This window comes from Aythya ferina (genome assembly GCF_964211825.1).
Source record: "Aythya ferina genome assembly, chromosome: 10".
Taxonomy (NCBI): Eukaryota; Metazoa; Chordata; class Aves; order Anseriformes; family Anatidae; genus Aythya; species Aythya ferina.
Genome location: NC_140306.1, coordinates 18,127,224 through 18,146,400, shown reverse-complemented (window position 1 = coordinate 18,146,400; position 19,177 = coordinate 18,127,224). Strand labels below are relative to the sequence as shown.

The window sequence follows — 19,177 nt, the reverse complement described above, 5'->3', positions numbered from 1 at the left end:
GACTTTTTGAATAGCTTTGACTTGTCCTTTGTAGGCTACGTGAGGCTGAAGGATGGCTATTTCAAGTGATCCCTTATATGATTTTGAAAATATACCAGTGGCAATGTATAATGGGATGACACCAGACAAATCTTACTTTTATCTTGATTACATAAATACTTATGATTTCTGTGATTCTGTAACGCTTTCAGACATATGGTTTGATTTTTGAGTGGTCCTGTGTGGAGCAAGAAGTTGGATTCAATGATGCTTGTGGGTCCCTTCTACCTCAGGTTATTCTGTGGTTCTGTAACTTTTTTTAAAGAAGTGTGTTTCTAGTAACTATCTATTAGCATCATCCTTCCCGTATTTCCAGCCTTCAACTACTTGGTACATTTAAAGGAAAGCTTTTTTAAAGCAGATGTGATTCAAACACAAAGAATCAATTCCCATTTGTAGTACATCTCAAGCGTTTGTCGTGATCTAGCACATTGCTGAATCAAGGAAAAGAGTTAAGCATGTGCGTACAACTGGATGCTCATAAATAACTAGAGGCAAAGGAAAGTTAGGTGTTTTCTTTAGTAGCTTATTGAATATGTATATTGCACCAAGTTTCTTAAAAGCAATTTTAGGAAGAAAGGACTGGTAAAGCAACAAAAAATTTTCTCTAACAGGGTAAAAATCGATCTCATGAATTAGAATAACTGGGAAGGAGGTTTATGTATGTTGTTTATGGATTATAAAAGATGCTCATCAAGAGGAAATGGAAAAGATGTTCTTTCTGTCTCATTTGTGTTGCTGGTATTTATTACTTGCTGGCATTTATTTCTAAAGAGCATTTACTCATTTGAAAAGAGTGCAACAGCTTGGTAGTCATCAATGTCTGCATTTTCTTTTCAAAATATATTGAATTTTTAACAACCTCTCCATCCTCTATGTTCATGCTGTCTTTCCTGGTGTTCAAATGCACTTCACAAAGTCCCTTCTCATAATGAGGCACTACCCAAAATTGTTCAAAGTCCAGATGTGGTGATACTATTTTTTTGGTGTTTTTATTTTTGGATAATGGCAGGTTTCTATACATGACTTTTACAAAACTGAAATGTATTCTTATCATTTATAAACTAAAGATTTATTTGTTTTCAATTGTTAGGCATGATTGGAAAATAGGAGCATGCATTTCCTAGAGCTGTGTAACAGAAAAGTGGGACAAAAATCTTGGCATGGCATTGTAATAACAATCTTGTACTTCTTATTTGTATTAGTTTACTTCAGGGATGCCGACTGGCACGGCTGAAGGTGTAGTGGTAACGTCCTGTAAGCTGGGCATGTTCTGTCTCACGTCAGCCCTACAAGGACAGCGGGAGGATCTAGTCCCAGCTGCATTGGCATTGCTCTGGAGGTGGCTGACATCCGCCTGACTTAAAGCAGGGCAGAGCCCTCATCATCTGAAGAATACTATTTATACACGTTCGAACTAGCCTGCAGATGTTTTAGACATTGAGCATATGCAGGTGAGGGACTGTTTTTATTGTCTCTCTCTAAGTGACAGCAAAAACTGCATTTTCTTTTGCACTAACTGGTGATTTTGCAGAACGGTCCATCCTCAACAGATATGGAGACTTAAGTGGAGGCTGACCAGAAATCTTTTGACTGTAATCTCAGCTGTCCGATTTTTCCTTGTCCTCAAAAATATTTACTCTTTGGCAGAAGCTCAGTTAAAACTCTCTTTGTTGAAGTCCCAAGTCACATTGAGAATCTAACCCTCTGCCCTTTTAATGTTTGCGTTTCTAAAATTGGAATGATCATTGCTACACAGTTCATAGGCAACGTTTTAAAGGTGAGAGTACAATTTCCAAATGGAAAAGCTAAGTGCTGCTGTGATTCTGTAGCTGAAGTTGAGAGACTGTAAAGCATCAATCACAAACAAGTGTCTTGATGAAGGAGAATAACTACATTTATGGAAAAATGCATGTATGGGGAGGTAGGGCAGGAAAGGGGAGCCATATGCATGCATGCTAAACCTCTAGAATTAGACAAAGGCCTGGCAGATTTAGTAGTTTGAGTGTCCAGCCCTTCCATCCAATGCTAGAAGTGATAGACATGATGCTTGGTGAGATCAAACCTACACCTGACACCTGTAAGAACTGAACTATAGCCAAAGATATTGGGGGGTGATTAGTACACAGTGGAGGCAGCAGCAGTTGTAGGAAGGTAAGACTGAAATGGGAGTTTCTGAGCTATCAATTCTAGTTCCTATTATTTCAAGCAAAAATGTTGTATGTTTTCTTCTCATAATCCTGTCACACTCCACAGTTTTGCTGATCAGAGCTAGAAATTTTTTTATTACTATCTTAATTCTGTTCCAACTTGTGCACACATCTTCCTGTGCCAGCACCGTTTTTTCATTTCTAGCCCATATGCTCATCCCACCAGTATATACTGAAAAAGCAGTACATCTGTTCTTTTTCTTTTTTTTTTTTTTTTGTCTGTTGGTTTGTTGTTTTGTTTTGTTTTGTTTTTTTCTTTTGTCAGAACTTAACAAGCCAATCTTTTGCAGTCCATTGTTGTCAGAGAAGCTTCCCATCTCTTCAGTCATCCAAAGCAGCCTTCTTTGCACCCAGTACAAGTTTGATTTACTTTTCCTTAGATTTGTAAGACTGATGCAGTTATTCTAGCTGAGGTCTCATCTTTGTGTTTAAGAAGGGCGTCACTGAAGGACAAACATGGTGATTAAGTTTAAATAAGCAGCAAGAACAGCCAGCATTCCCAGGGGGAGCAACTTGGTGCAAGCATCTTGCTTGAGAACTGGAGGCAGCTGACAAAGAAGATGACTGCCTACACTATTTGCTGTGGCTTCCAGTAGAGTAGTTTCTTGCCAGCCTGCCTTTTGGCAGTCTGGCATAAATATATTTAGTATTTTTTTAATGCCTAACTTGTAGGCTTTTCCTTATGTCCCTGCACCATGGATTGATAGTTAAACTGAAAAAAAAGAAACAAGCCCTTCTCCATGGCACATGATTTTTACAACTACTAGCTTGATGCTTCCAGTAAAGGTACCAAATAACACACTTTAAAATCCCCACAGTATCATTATCCTGCCTCACCTGTTTCTCTCAGATTTTTAGTGCTGTAGGATACCTGCCAGGGAAGCAAAACCAACTCATATAATAAACTGTAGGAACTGCAGGAACTGTATGTATGTATGTGTATGTCTCTGTGCATATGCATATACTTATTTAGAAATGCAATCATTTTAAATTTCAAGAAGTGTAGTCTTGAGGAATTTCGGAAGTAAATTTGATCTTTTGCTCCAAAACATCTCCTTTTACCTAAGATGATGCATAGCATTAGCACAGAACATACAGAACTGTGTTGCTGTAGTCTCTTCTTGAAAGAGTTTCTGCAGACGTACTTGACCGTTGTGAGATTTCCCTGACAGGGAGGAACACTTTAAAGAGATGCCAACACTATCATTAGCAAGCAAGTGAAGGGAAAACTACGACCAGAAAATCTGCTGGTTAGCTCTTCCATAGCACAGGCGGAAGACTGAGTAATTCTACGACTGTTTTTGTTGACTTTGAATACCAAAAAGTCAAACATCTTTGTGTTTGTGTTTGAATGACCAAACATTCCTGCCTGTTAAGTTAGCTACGCCTCCAAATTTGGATTGAGTATATAGAGACATGACAGATTGGACTGCAAGACTGTCTTTTTGTGAGGGTGCTAAAGGAAACAAGGCTGGTTCACTAAGCATGCTGGTAAATTATAGGAATGACAAAAATGCATTTTGAATAGCTTAGTGAGAACATGAAGTACCTTTTATAAGAGATAAGTTGAGCCCGTGTTTAACTTGCATTATTTCATTTTACCTGGAAAACGTTGCATGCAATCCAGTTACTGAAAAATTAATCACATTGCTAAGTCTTTGTGAGGGAGGGGGGAGAGGAGGCTATGTTTAACAGCCCATCAGCCAGAAAAGGGTCCCAGTGATGCAGGGAACACTTTAACTCCCAGGTCCATCTGTCCTTTAGGTAATTTTGGTCTCGATGGAAGTAAAAGTTTTTAATTGTAAAGCCCTGATAATTACAGGTTTCCCAAAGTAACTTACACATTGTAACTTTTACATTTTACCAAGCCTGTGAAGGTCTGTTCCTGAAAGAAGGGGAAATGCTGCTTAGTGAGTGGCAGGTTTGGGAGATAGGAAGTAGAATTTTAAATACTACCCAAGTATTGATACTTGTTACGGATTTCTGTAGCTCTTTTCCCAGATCTTCCTTTTTGTGAAGATGGAAAGAGACTATTTCTTTTTTACCAAATAGGAGGAGAGAAAGGCTTATTTAAAGCGAAAAAAAAAATTAATTATTATACCAAGGATAGAAAGTCAAGAGACATGAGTTCTATTTCTAGCCCTGTGGCTGGCTTATAATTGCTCTTTGGCAAGAGATGTCATAGTGTGACGCACGTTTAAATAGGCTCTGCCTCTCAAAACAGGCAGTTTCTGGTCCTTGTGCTGTGCTGCACAAGCTAGTGCTGTGCTAGTGTATGAAGCAGAGCCATGAACCAGATGAGGGAACTGATCCAGCTGAAAGCAGAAACAGAAAGCAAAAAGGTGGTAGGGGAAGAGAGGGGTTTGTTTCTTCAGCCAGATCACTTGCTTGATCCGTATCATTGTGCAACAGTTCAAATGTGCCAGCAGGTGACATGTCAAGATCTCAAGCTTGCTGCATCGCATACCTTATCTAGAAAAAGAAAATATTTTCAAATATTTACTACAAAATATTTATCTTTTAGTTAATGTGGCTTTCTTGAACTGCACAAGACCCTGATCAAGTTAGACAATCCAAATAATTTTCCAGCAAAGCAAAAGCTCTCTCCAATGTCTTCACACTGAGTAGCTGTAAGGGTTGCACTTCTCTATCAGTCACTTGGTGGAATAAAAATGTTATTTTAAAATTCCATCCTGCTTAAAACAAAAACAAAAAAGGCATAAATAATATGCAAGGTACAGGCATTATCACACAACATTTAATTCATCGTAGGTGACTAGACTATTGTTTTCCAAACCATAATGATATATAATTAACTTCATTGCAATCTCTCGGAAGTTTCCTGGCTGCTGGACACCCTGCTGAAATCAGCCAAGCTCAGGATGCATGAGTGCTCCAGTGGTTTACACAGATAATGCTGTTTGTAAGAAAATACAAGAATTTCTGTTTAATTCTAGGACAATATTTTTTCTTGATTTTTGTTCAAGATGCCTTTTTCTAAACAAGCAAACAAACAAACAAACAAAAGACTGAAAATATTTGGGAGATAGCCAAAAAATAGCAAATGTGAATAATTCATGTTGAAAAACTTCTTTTGAGTCAAAGTGATGTTCCCAGTGTGAAAGAAATGAGCTGCTTTTTGTGAACTGGGCCTTGAATAATGAATTTTATGATCAACCTCATTCTTTAGTTTACCTCGTTTAGTCACTGTTGACTATTAACAGTTTATATCAACCATGACTGTATATTCGTGGGATACAGGTTCTACAGATGATTTTCTGTAACTAGGTTTTTAGACCAGTTCTTAGGAGGTAAAAGTGAACAACCTCTGCTGGGAAACCTTAACAAGCTGTCATTTTCTATGTAGATGTCTTGAAAATTAAATCTCATTTTTTTCTCTTTTGTTGCTGTAGGTGTAGATGAAAAAGGATTAAATAAGTGGAGACAGGTGAAAAGGATAACATTAATTTTGTTGTCATCAGTGAATAGTCATACGGGTATATTGCTGTAAGAAAGACGTAAGGTGGATAGCCAAACATTGTGGTTTGGAAGCAGCTCGTAATGTAGCTGAAATTGAGCCCCTACCTCAGTTAGTAAATGTCATACAACAACAATAAATCTGCTCCAGACACGGTTATGGAGATGGTTAGTTAAAGGGAAAGGAGAAAGCAAGGGAAGCCAGCAGTAGCAGCAGTGACTGCAATTCTTGGGAGGTGCTCGAGGTGCGGTACCTGTTAGACATGGTGGTGAGACTCCAGAACGCCCTGGGGAGAAGAGCCAAAAAGCTGGGAACAAATGAAACACGACAGGGAGGTGCCCTGTGAGCAGGCAGAAGTAGCAAGAATAGAAAAGGCGACAGTGAGAAGCAACAGAGAAAATTCCTGTGGGGTTTTAGTGTAAATGAGCTCTGTGGCATGATAAAGTGAAAGACGGGGAGCTTGGATCTCCAGCAGCTAAGCTTGGAATCAGGACTGCAAAACATAGGGTGGTCCCAGAGGTGGAGGGGCCTTTGCAGCGGTAAAGTGAGTAATGTGCGATTTAGAAGAAACACTAAGGGGCTACTCCTGATGAGGTGGGACCTGGATAGGCTGAGTTACTTCATTACGTTTTGCCATCTTAACCTGTGCAAACTGTGTATTTGATGTCAAAACTTGTGTTATAGTTATCACAAGAAGGTAAATCCTTGCGTGCAAACAGCTGGCTTAATTTGAAGATGTAACCAAGCAGTTATATTGGTGGCTAATCTAACAAGTGGTGAACTAACGAGTACCTTACTATCTTCCCACGTCTGTATCTGTGCATTTCTGTTACTCAATCAAAGCTGTGCTGGCACAGTTAGTCACTTAAGAGGCTACAGAATGTCTCTCAAATGAGGGATTTTTGTTGTTGTTTATGGAATGCTCAGCTACACAGGAGTTATTGTTGTCTGCATTTCCCTGTATTTGATGTTGTTTATTTATTCCTGTTCCTATTTTTAGGATGGGAACTTCAAATAAGTGAATAAGCTTCATGCTAGCTGATCATACAGCTGATTTGTAGTCATTTTCCTGGGTGCCTATTAGGTGTTGCCAAAACGTTGTGGCATTTAGGTCTGAAGCTCTTTAAGGGAGTGAAGAAAATGGACAAATTATTCAAAATCCACTAAATAATAAAGAGGTTAAATCCTATTGTTCTAGCAAAAGTCTTAGGTGTTTAAAAACATGGTCTACTTGCAATAAGTCAGATGGAAGCACCTAACTGTTAGATCCCAACTTAAATTATGCTCCACTGAAAATCTGATCAGATAACTACTCGATGCATTTATTTAAATGTGTCTACACCTAAGTCTGTTTCATCTTTCAAATTATATTTTGTCTACAGTTGTGACCATTTTTCTATTAATTTCAGGCAGTTTTCTTTTGTTTATGATCATTCTGATCACAGAGCACACTGACTGCAGTCAGGCTTGTCTTCATTGTCTCATATCCTCCCCTAAATGTATACCCTGCCAGCAATTAAGCTTCCAACTGGGAAATAAGGAGAATGTGGTTGAAGCTGCAACATTAAAGAAATGAACATATATCAAATAAACTGCAGCAAAATGACAAAAAGACTCTCTCTAAAGCCAGCAATGATACTGTTACAAGTGACCATGAAAGCCTCCAACTAAAAGAAGCAAATGACTTTATCCATAAATGGACAAATTGATTTCTTTCTCTGGGAGGTGAATATTGCTTCAGACAATGGGGGGTAATGATCATTTTCATACATGAGGAATGCCCAGCATCATCCCTACCATACATTGCAGGTAATGAAGTGTTTTTCAAAACGTAGTTACTAACGTTTGTAAGGAAATTGGGGCACAAACTCCAGTGGACATCAGGATTACTTTGCTGTCAAACTGGTAAGGGTGCTCAGCACTTGAAGACATGCTACTTGTTTGTGCTTTGTTTTCCACACAGGAAAAGTACGCGCAGCAATTCTCCATTTTTAGCCAAGTTCTTGCCACTGACTGCCTTTTGCCTCAGCTCTGCCGCCACTGCTGCTTCCGTTTGGCTGCTGTGATGAATCAGCAGCTTGGTCTTCTGTGAACAAAGGTGCCAAGATCTCTTTCAGTTGTATCCATGAGCTACAGAAAAATTCGTGTCACCAGCTAGAACCAGGAGGCTCTGTACTTCACCCCAGAGCTACTAAATCCATCCCACCTGTGGTAAATTTCAGGCCAGGCACTCCGCTGCTAAGTCTTGTACCAGTACATTACATCTGCTGAGCTGGCACCTTGTGGCTCTGGAATTAAATTGTACCAGAGAACCATGACATGTTTGGCTATGACCCAATGCTCAAGACTTGTCCCAAGAAAACCAGTGTGCTTGCTGGGTGTTAAATTGGCTGGTCTCCTTTTGCTGCAGTGGTGCATCACAGCAAAGGGCACAGCACAGCACGTGTGTGTGCTCACGCGATGGCAAGGCTGCAGGTGGACAAGGCATGGCTTTTATAAGATGTTCTCATTGGGGAAGAATCTGGAAGTGTTGCCTTGGTGTGTATGAAAATATACACACAGCATGGTTTGTATATGCATGTGCGTGCCTGAGGCAGTGTCAGGAGAGGCCGTGTATATGTTATTTGTGCGGTGGCTGAGCAGAACCAGCAGTGTCTGTTTGGCACCTCCACAAGCTGGGGGTGGCAGGCACAGAATGGGGACTGTACACCTGAACTGTGCATGTCCAGGTGGAAAAAGGAAGTGTCATGCTTTCAAGATGAATGGATATTCTAGCTGTAGAGCGCAATCTGCTTCCATTCAAGGCAAAACTTCCTGTCACTTGATCACGTCTAGGGTCTGGTTTAGGACTGGGATCATTCTGATGAATGCAAATGGATATTTTCCTGATCCTGCAAAGGTAGGTAAAAGTAGGACCAGAATTATGTTCTTGAGCTTTTTCTGCTTTGACTTTCAGGGAAACTTACCCGAGAAGGTGATAGACTTTTAGCTCATATAAGGGTAGCAAACAGTGCTATGTAAAAGCAAGGCAGCCACTTAAATGCCATTCATCAACTTTTATTGGTGTTCCTGCTAACAGTCCTTTTCTTGGGATCACTCAGTCTGGTTTGGCTACTTCATGCACTGACTGCTTTTCTCATGCATCTGTGCCCCAGCCCACGTGCCTGACTTCCACGGAATAGTGTTTTCTGTCTCTGAAGGTCAAAATCCTCGTCATGACATCACAGCTCATTTTGGTTTAAGCCAGGCTGAGGCCACTTGAGCTATTAGGAGGTTTCAAGTAGAAAAAGAGCAGGAAAATTAAATCAACATTTAAGAAATGATGGCTCCTCCATCTTGCAAAATAAGTTCAGCAGCACGGGAAAAATAACACAAAGACACTGAGCTATTCCCAAAAATATAAAAGTTATCAGACTAGCATTTCATGAGTCTAATACAGTAAAAGGATGAATGCCGTCCCCCAGCCAGCTAATCAGACAGCCTCATATGAGGAGATTTCTTCCCAGCTCCAGCTGGTCTTGAAGCATGCAGGCTGGCAGTCCTCATGATTTTATCAGTGAGAGGGCAATATAAACTGTTCCTAGCAGTATGAGCTTCAATAGTATTTTGTACTTATTCAGCATCTTTGCCTTGACAATTTCAGAAGTGTGTAACAGAAGGGAGAGGAAATTCTCCCATTTTTCCACAGGGAAAACTGAAGCAAGCTGTTACAGACTTCTCGCGTATATTTTGGAGAGGCAGCACACTCAGACTTTGAATTTAAACATTGCTTTTTCTGTCATTTTTTCACCTCTTTTCTGGAAAGAAATTCCAGAGGCTGAGATACGAGGCCTGGGTGCAGGAGGTCGCCCTAGCCTGCAAGGCCTTTCCTTCATGGTGAAGCTCCGTGTGAGATTTGGGTTTATCTGTATTTTGACCTTGAACTCTGGGACAGAGCTCTCTCTTATTTGATGGCACGTTGTGTGGCAGAGTTGATGAAGGAACCATAGAGCAGGTCATTTCTGTGCTGAGGCGTGTCCCTCTGGCTGTCTCTCTGAGGCAGCGGGGAGCTCCTGGCAGCCCTGGAGATGCTGGCCTGGTGCTGAAGGAATGAGGGGGAGTGCTGAAGAAAGCAAGATGGGAGATGAGCACACAGTCATGCTCATGTACCCTTGTAGTCCTTTTGAATTTCCTGTGCTGAGTGAATTATCTTTTTAATGGTTTTGTGTGGCCACGTTTACATTTTGGAAACACGCTGGCTGCTCGCAGCCTTCGCTCTACAGCCAGCTCACTTGGCTGCGTAAGGAATTCGCCCAAAATTGCGTGTCAGCACTCCTGCCCTTTGAATGCTCTATTTCTGTCTCATAAAAAGCATCTGCCTCATGTGTCTCTGCAGAGGTGAACCAGAAGGTTGGAAAGGTGGAAGGGAGCATGCGGGGAGCAGCCTGGGAAGCTGTCCCCTCAGTGAGGAAGGAACGGGGGGAGAAGATGCACGAGGGAGGCCAGGGGGCACTGATCGATAGAGGGGTGAAGGGTGGCAGCCTGGTGTCCAGATACCTCACAGGAGCTCACAAGGTATGGATTGTCAGAAGGGAAAAGCCCCAGTTGCCCTCAGTTACACGTCACTTTTGTCATACTTCTCCTGTATTGAAAGAGCTTCCCATCCTGCTCAGCTGACAGACTCCTCTGGGGAGCAGCCACTACTAACGCTGCCCAAGACAACTGACAGACCTGACTGAAATCTAGTAATTTCATGATTAGATGAGTCTGGTAAATAGGAAGGGAATTGAAGCAGTACGTGATAATTCTTCCAATCCTTTTCCTAACTCCAAGGAAAAACCCTTAGGCCCCAAGTTCTGGCTGGCTGAGCTCACTGCAATCCCACCCCAAACAGGGAGCAGGATGCTTCCTTATCTGAAGTTCCTAATCCACCACTCACTACGGATATATGCTAAACCCCAGAAACATAGTTAGGAAATAGTTTTTTCAAAATTTACCTTTTCAAGGTATATCCAAGCCCCTGTGCAAAAATAGTGGAAAAGATTTAGTAGAACAGATCTTGTTCTATGTTGTTGTGGGTTTTTTTTGTTAGTTGTCGTGTGATTTGCTGCTGTATAAACCATGGCAGCTAGTGAGCTAAGTGAAAGCTTAGCTCTAGTTTCATGAGTTAGGTGGATATCATGTAAACACTGTTGCTTTTTAATGTAATTTATGATGTTAAGCCCTAAACTGGTTTGAGCTGCCATGCACAAAGAAATATCAGCAATCTATCCAGCGCTTTGGGTTTTATTTCAAGATGCATTAAAACGCCACAGTAACAGCAAGCACTAAATGTGCATTTCAGTGTTAAAAGGAGATACTTGTGCTGCAAAGAGATGTGAAACCGTGTTTCCTTGGAAGTCTGGAGAAACCTGTGCGCTGGGTTTTTCAGTGCATGGTGCTGAGCACTGCATTGTGTTGACAGAGGTAGGCAGAGCTGCAGGCATTCAGCACGTCCAGTGCCACACCAGGGTCTGGCAGAGGCAATGGGCAGAGTTCAAGAAGTACTGAGGGAGTCAGTAGTAACCCTATTTGGGGCTGAGTGGCTGAGGAATTTAATATTACCAGAGAATTAGCACCAAATTTAGAAGGTAATTTAGTCCTGGGGGAGAGCACGTAGCATCATCGCATTTCTACAGTTTAGCATCTGCTGCTTAAGCTGTCTGATAGATCTTGAAAGGCTGAAAAGGGCACTGACCTTGCCGGGAGGTTGCTCACTGGCCAGCATTGCCGTGGCGATGTGGCATGGCTCGGGGTCCGTCGGGCTATGAACGCTGCTGAGCAGAAGCTGGGAGGTCCGGCCCATCGCGGCGCCGCGAGGTAAATGTGCTGAGCAGTACAGCGGATCCGGCAGCGAGAGCCCTGCGCTTCCCAGCTCCAGAACGAGGCACTGACCCAGCTTTATCCTCCTGTAGGACCAGCTTGCGCTTTTTGTATCATTCCAGCACATCCACTGCAAAGGGAGACTGTGACAGCTCCACCTGGATGTTTGGTTTTATTTATTCATGGCCTGTGGAACAATGAAGTCAGAGGTAGGTGAATGATGCAGTGCAGGAAGTTGCTGCAGCAGTAGCTTTGCTAGAGACGATGATTTAATGTATCGGGCTAACAGCGGAGGAAAATATTAATAAATTCTCTTTGTGCATGTATCGGGCAGGGGGTAAGGCTTTCTAAGTGCAGCAGATGACGTTTTCTAATTGCATAGCTTTCTCTTATGCCTGAAGTAGTGATGTACAAAGGTTTTGTTTCCCTTAACGTTATAGAAATGCAGTCTTTTCAAGGCTAAGCTATCCATTTATCTTGCTAGAATTAGCAGAATGTCGTGTTTCATTCTTTTAAATGCATATCAAGTTCTCAGCAAAAAATAAGCGTGTTAATCATTGTAGCTGATGCGTTGTGTTATGCAGATTGCGAGCATTGATTCCAGACTGTAGGTTCAGCTTTCCTATTTGCATTTAGTCAATCAAGTCTTCGCCCACCCCGGATCCCTTCTGGTGAATTTCTGTGGATTTTGTTGCTCAATGTATTTATTCTCCTCTGAGCATCTGCTTTAAAATAAATCATTAGAACAATACGCGGTCCTACAGCAGAGGCAGCAGAATATCTCGGGGAGTGAAATCTTTCTGTAGAATCGCATGCAGTCTGTGTGGCTGTTAAAGGAGGGGTTTTAATGTAAACCCTGAGGATGTTTTGAGTTTTTAAAAAGCCAGTCCCGTGTCTGTCTTGTACACAGGAATGCATGGACCCGTAGGGCAGAAATGCAGATAGATTCTAGAGATAGGTCCCATACCATGTCTCTGAGGCTGGCCTGTGTGTGTAGTTGTTCTGGGGTTGTATAATGGAGAGCTGGAGCATGGGGATGAAATAGTTGAGAGCTGGTGGGGGGTCATTTATTTTTTATACATCTTAGCATATGACACATTTCATGTGCTTAACAATTCTGTAAAACATATTTGTTAATTCCTATCGGTGTCGTTGGATTTAAAAGATACTAATCTAGCATCTTTTTAGTTTAATGGACTATTAATCGTTCCTATTTTTTCCAAGCAACCGATACATTAAATTGCTGTGAATTTGGTTTGACTGTGTTCTGCCAAAGTTGATAAATGGTCAGAAGCAGCGAAGCAGAAATCTGACCTGCCACCACAGCCAGCACCCCGGACAGGAAGCTGCGAGATTCCCTTTTGAAAACAAAACCTCTCGTACGTGCTGCTTGTCAAGACATCAGTGCCTGTAACCCTTACACAGTAGCGGGATCCGGAGGTGGTCTTCTAATCGATCTTGTAATGCCTACGTACAGTTAGAAGTAAAGGAATGAAAAATTCCCTTAAATCATGAGCCTAGTGAGGCTAGTTAAAGTTAAAATTCATAGCCAGATGGCTGTTTTATGACATTCTATATAAATACAGGGAAAAATGCCTTGACTAATCATACGCTCATTGGTACAAACCTATCTGCTAGGGATGGCACGGCACCTGTGAGTTTGGGTGCAAGTTTTGTAGGCTGTGAAAGCCCACTGGCTGTCAGATGGCAGGGGTTGAACGAGGCTGCCTTCTAAATATGGAACGTGGTTAAGCAGACGGAGAGGTGTCGGTAGCGTTGCATCAGAGGATTAAAGGGTATTTGGGGGTGAGAGCATTTGCTGCTTTGAGAAGGTCACAGGCAGAGCTGTTCAGCTTGGTCTCTGGAAGCACCAACTGTCCTGTTCCTCCCAGTGTTTTCCATGTGTGTGGTTCTGCACAGCCCAGCAGGCCACGTGTGGCACTTCTCTTTTCACTGCTCAGGTCAGGGTTTTGGAAACCATCCCCCTGTGTACGTGCTGGACACCTGAACAAGGCACCGCTGGTCCCAGGGGAAGTCAGCGTGCAGCACCCGTGGGCAGCCTTTGGGTGAGAAACTCCTGAATCCTGCCCTTTTAGAAGTGCTTGATGAAGACAAAAGTACCCTTAAATATTACTAAAAATGACTTTTTCTTTCACCAAGTTATCCATTAGTTTTAAACATGGTACCACTTAGAAGCATTTCTCTATTTTTTCCTAATTCTTCTGAGGTAAATGTTTTTTTCTAAATTAAATGAGAATAAAGAGTATTATTTTTCAGCTTAAGAAAAAAAAAAAAAAAAGTATAGGCCTTGAATCTATAAATGCATAGCTTCATTAGAGTTAAGAATTTGTGCTAATAGTTATATATATGATTACATGTTTGAAGACCTGGAGCCTTTCGTGTGTGTGGTTTTGGCTTGACTGTAATCTGGACAGGAAGGATTGTTCGCATCAGATGTAAAAGTTTCTTACACAGCACAGAAATTGAGGCGGGAGCCTGGGGGCTTTATATCCTGCTTAACGAAGTCATTGGGTTTGGAGTGAGTAGAGACAGGGCCTGTCTCGTGTTATTGCCAGTCAAGTCATGCTCTTTATGCCAAAGGAACTCTAGTAAAAAGCGAATGGCCCCCATGCTGAACAGCAGTGCTGCAATAAACCCTCAATTTACATACGCACCGGTGCCAGTTTGAAACAGTGAAGGGCAAACACTGCATCAGCAACTGCAGGAAGCTGGAGCATTTTTTCATTACGCTGCCAACAAACTTAGGTTTTTCAGATGTAAATAATGTTGGGTTTGCTTTAATGCAGCGCCGAGCGGTGTGTCGGGCTCCTCGGGACTGCTCCTGCTCTGCTCTCGTGCTGCTCAGGAACAAAGGCAAGGCTGTGCTGGGGCAGTGCCGTGAGCCAGGCAGTTGCAGTGAAGCAAGGGCAAGGCTGCTTCTGCTGTGTACCACTGGGGGTTGCGTGGGCAACGTAATGTCTGTACTGTCTTAAGACTCTTACCTGGAAATAGCAACACTGCCACAACGAGAAATGCACCCTTAGTGGAGGTGGAGAAGGGGGATTAATTGCGCTTGGAGCTGCAAATTTGAACAGGCAAATTACACAACTGTGCTGCTGCTCTCCCCGTAGTTTGACCTAATGCTTCCCTAGTGCTTAGTCTGCAGAGTAGCCAACAGCCTCCGAAGGAAATTACGTTATTCAGGATTTTTGTTTTAAGGAAACAAATAATTGCAGGCAAGCTCAGTCCTGTTTTGGGACTTCCCCCAGGCAGAACCCACTGGGTTTGTTAGAGGGGTCTCCTTCAGAAGGAGAAACTTCAGGTTTGCCCAAGTAGAGAGGGCTAGCAGGCTGCTGTGCTGCACCTATTGGAAGATTATCTCTTGAAGGATGAGAAGGAAGATGGAAAAAATTGTGTTTTGTTTTTCTTTTAAACAGATACTTGCTTTTCATCAAAACAATGCATCTTATGCCCCTTGTGAGAAACACCATAACTGGCTACTTTCTCAACAGCCAGATTGGCCAAAGCAAAAAACCCTGCTGAATTCAGCTTAGTTCTTTTTGGTCTCTAAAAATAAAAATAAAAAATATCACAGGCCTAACTTATGCAAAGAACAAGCAGTCTGCAGCTCAGGAAAGGTTTTAGCCTCTGTTAGGAGGCTCAGTGAAGTTTTCCCTGTGAACAGTGGGTCCTGCACCATGCTGATGCTGTCCGAAGGTGTGTGGGTGCCCAATGTGCAGCAGTGCCTTGTAGCAGAGGTGCTGATGTGGGTGCTGACAGCTGTAGTGGCACCCCGAGGCTTCCGACTGAAGCGTGGTTTTGAGAAACAGGGAGGAGAGCTGAGCCCGCTGCCTTCTGGTGCCATTTTTCTCCTCTGCTAGGTGTTCCTCTGAAGCTGCGGTGAGAGCCCCTTTGTGTTTTATAGTTGTGTTTTATAGGTGCCTGTGCTGTAACCCAAAGGAAACCCAGTTTCATGAAGTCTGGGTCAGGTCTTTAAGGAGTTAGGGGTTCTCCTGTTTTGTGTTGATCCACAGAAAAAGGCAAATAAATGCCTTAAATCAGAAAGGCATAACTTTACATTTTCAAATCATTTCTATAAACACTTACTGATTTATATGCATAGCACAGGCACCCACAGGACAGATGCAAATGTCTTCATTTTTCCAGATGGAAAGACTGAGGGAGAGGGCGGGAGAGCAGGGTTTGTTCAGCTGCAGAGGCAAGTTGACATTAGAGGCAGAGCCAGAGCCTGAAACCCATGGCTCCCAGTGCTGTGCTCACACAGCTGCCTAGCAGCATTAGCCACTGTGTTTCACATACTTGAACAATGAGAGAGAAATACTAAAAAAAAAAAAAAAAAAAAAAAAAAAAAAAAAAAGTGTTATTTTGTGCATGTGTACATGTTGTGTACGTGGCATCTGCAGAATACGGTCTTTGGCAGACGTTTTGAGACCTTTCAAGTGAAATCAGATGTCCATCTCTCCCTGTCTTGCAGGCAGTGCTGAATAGACAGTTCTATTTAAATAGGTGTAATCATATGTTATGGATCACAGTAGAGCTCGCTGCACCACACGTCATTCTTCTGTGTGTTATTAAAATGCTGAGGAAAAGAAGCTGGACTGTCTGAGCTTTCAGTAATGGTCACAGCAATCAAAATAGTGGAAACAACTCATATTTACAGACAAACAGAAAAAGGAAACTCATGATGATGTATTTCCCAGTCTTTCCAGTATTCCCAAGCAGTTGTGCAGTGCTGAAGTCCACTTTGCAGGCACAGAAAGCCTCGGTTACACAACAGCTAAGGAGCGCCAATATATATAATTAATGCAATTATACTGGAGGAGAAAGGGGAGAAAAACCAACTTCTTGGGAGGCAAGGGGTTGATGAGGATGACCTATTTGGGCTTGAGGCAGATAACTTCACACTGATGTTGTGCACTCCAGCAGAATCTTCCTAAGATTTAAGCAGAGAGCAGAGTGCGTTGGGACGACCTGCAGGGCAGCAACCAGCAAAGAGCAAACACGGGGCCTGAGGAACGTAGCCCGAGAAACAGCCCCATGTGCTGCCGTGCGCTCAGTGTGTGACACGGAGCGGGCAGTGAAGGGAAGGGTGTTGGTTCAGCTGTGTGCCCCTTCCACAGAGCTCCCTCCAGAGATATGCTTGGCTTTGGTTCCAAATGGGAGGAAAAAAAAAAGGGGGAAGAAAAGAAAAAAAAAAAATAAAAAAAAAAAATTGCCTTTTAAACACTGCTCTCTTTTTCCTTCTTTGATAACTGCTGCCAGAGCAGGCTGGCCTAAGATGTGTTTCTTTCCAGTGAAGGGCACCAGGAAAATATTTCCTGCTAATGAGTTTACTGGTTGGATACTGTCCATAGGACATGTGGGTACAACTGTGATGTTTTGTGTCTCTTGATTAACATGATGAATAGACTGATGGAAAAATGAAACTTCAATGTGTTATCGCCAGCAAAACTGATGTGATAGGAAACGGGGGGGGGGGAGGGGGGCGGGCAGAGCGACACCCTGCTCTAAGTGCCTGAGCAGAAGGTATTTGTATTCCACAGAGCAGCTTATCTGTGCCTTTATGCTGTTGAATCAGTGGCACACATGAATTTCAAATGCTTTGCTTGGGGACTGGAGTGAGAGAAACATTAGCCTGTTAATAGGAGCATAAAAGGCTGGGTGGAAAAGAAATAAGCCAAAGAAAATAATTGCCTGGTTACATTTCACTTGGCTATCCTTCCCTCCTTCCTTCCCTTCCTGTTTGTGTGTCACTTTCAGTCCTGTTGTCATGCGACTCCTCTGCAATGCCATTTGTTTTGTCACTTCATCCCTATCCCGCTGCTTGCCCTGAACTTTATAGCCTACCAGCATTACTTGCTTGGCTGCTCTGTTAATCTCTTCACACTACACCACGCTTCAGAAATTCTTATTCTCTTCGCTCAGCAAAACTGAGAACCGCAGCTCAGTCTGCAAGTTCACTCCATCCGAGCACACGACTGCTTATCTTGATCCCATTCCCAGCGCAACCTTTGCACCACTGGCAGCCTGGCTGGCAAGCTCAGCAAGGGGACCGAGACAGAAACGCCTCCTGAGGAACAGCTTTCCTTTCGAGGGAGGGTACGGCAGGCTTTGTGCAGCAGCAAGCGGACCCCAGAGCAGATGTGTGCTGCAGGCCCTGAGGCTGGAGCCAGCTTCTCAAGCAGGATCAGCTGCTGCTGAGTGCGAGGCCGTGGAGCACGGAGCTCACAAGGGTAATGTTTCATGCCACTGACCGTGCCCTGTGTAACTGTCAGTCCAGCAACCTTCATTAGTACCAAACTCACATTCCAAACATTTCTGAAGTAGAAGGCAGGCCAGAAAAGGAACAGAAATGCAGAGGACTTCTTTTCTTCACACATGCTTGCTTATGTATTCAGCAGTCCTAAGTTCGGACTGGAGTTGATGTGTTCTCTCGGCTTCCAGAGCAGACAGGTGCATTCAGGCCAGACTTTTCCACCAGACTTCTCACTTCAAGGGGACCCAGGCCAAACACCTACTGCCTTAGCCTTTGCAGAAGCGAGGTAGGTCTAGAGCTTTTGTTTCATTTTCGTCCTTGTTCCTGCAAGGGACTGAACCAAAATCCCAGTTCTAGCTTTCCAGTTCAGCCTTTGCTCCCTTCCTGGTTTTGAAAAGATGAGGAAACCTGCAGAAGAGATCTGTGTGCATCATCTCGTGGTCAGAAATCAACAGAAGTGAGTGAAGTAGCAGTCAGCTGTAAAAGAACACAGGGTACTACTATGCAAAAGGAGCTAATACTGAGCAATTCACATTGCTACTGAGATTTCTGCATCTAGTACAAGCTACTTGCTACAGCAGTGTCAGATCTATGAAGTCTGAAATAAAGCGAGATGCCTGGTGTGCATGTTTGCATATCAACACCAGAAGTGTTTTCGAGCTTGCATCTGATGCATAGCATAACTGGGGCTTGAGGTCACAAATAATATCAGAGTTTGAAGCACTTGTGCATGCAGTTAGTCCTCATGTTTGCTTTGCAAGCTTTCTTTTCTCCACTCAGCTATACCCCCAGTTGTTTATCTGAATGCTATATCTTCTGGGTACTGTTACATCATCCTTTTGCATATTCTTCCACTCAGAATATCTGATCTGAATAACTTCTGCCCACTGCAACAAATGTCAGTGTCTGCCTAGCAAAAAATTCCCAGATGCTTCTCCCAAGACAAACCGCATCCTGGAAGCCAAACAGTAGTTCTTATAAAAATCCAGTTTGCAAACCAAATCACTGAGTGAGTAGTTTTCTGTTTATGTAGCCTTTGCTTTTATTCAGATTGCCAACAAACAAGTTTGTCTCTTTATCCAGGCTCTCTAGTGAACTTGTATCCACGTTTTCAAGACTCTCGCTATTAACTGTTTTCAAAGCTTTGGCAAAGAGCCTCTGTTATCGCTCCTGAGTATAAACTGGAGGATACAGTGAAATATAGCAGTGGAGATAGATTCAGAAAGTTGGCTTTTGTTTGTTTGTTTGTTTTTCTAAGACAGCTCAGAAATGACTGTTTGAAAAGTGTTTATCTATAAAGGGAGAAGCAGCATTCAAAAGCAAGATGATATT

The 19,177-nt window shown here is 42.7% G+C and overlaps 1 protein-coding gene across 15 annotated transcripts in view; it reads left to right on the top strand.

Moving 5' to 3' along the window:
- Positions 1 to 19,177, top strand: part of IQSEC1 (IQ motif and Sec7 domain ArfGEF 1) — a 352,517-nt gene that overhangs the window by 235,341 nt on the left and 97,999 nt on the right. The window contains exon 1 of one of the 15 annotated variants that reach the window (XM_084531136.1): positions 11,759 to 11,777. The exons of the other annotated variants lie outside the window; for them this stretch is intronic. The gene's annotated coding sequence lies outside the window, so the exon portion shown is untranslated. Of the gene's footprint in view, positions 1 to 11,758; positions 11,778 to 19,177 lie in introns of those variants that run through there. 15 annotated transcript variants of the gene reach the window in all.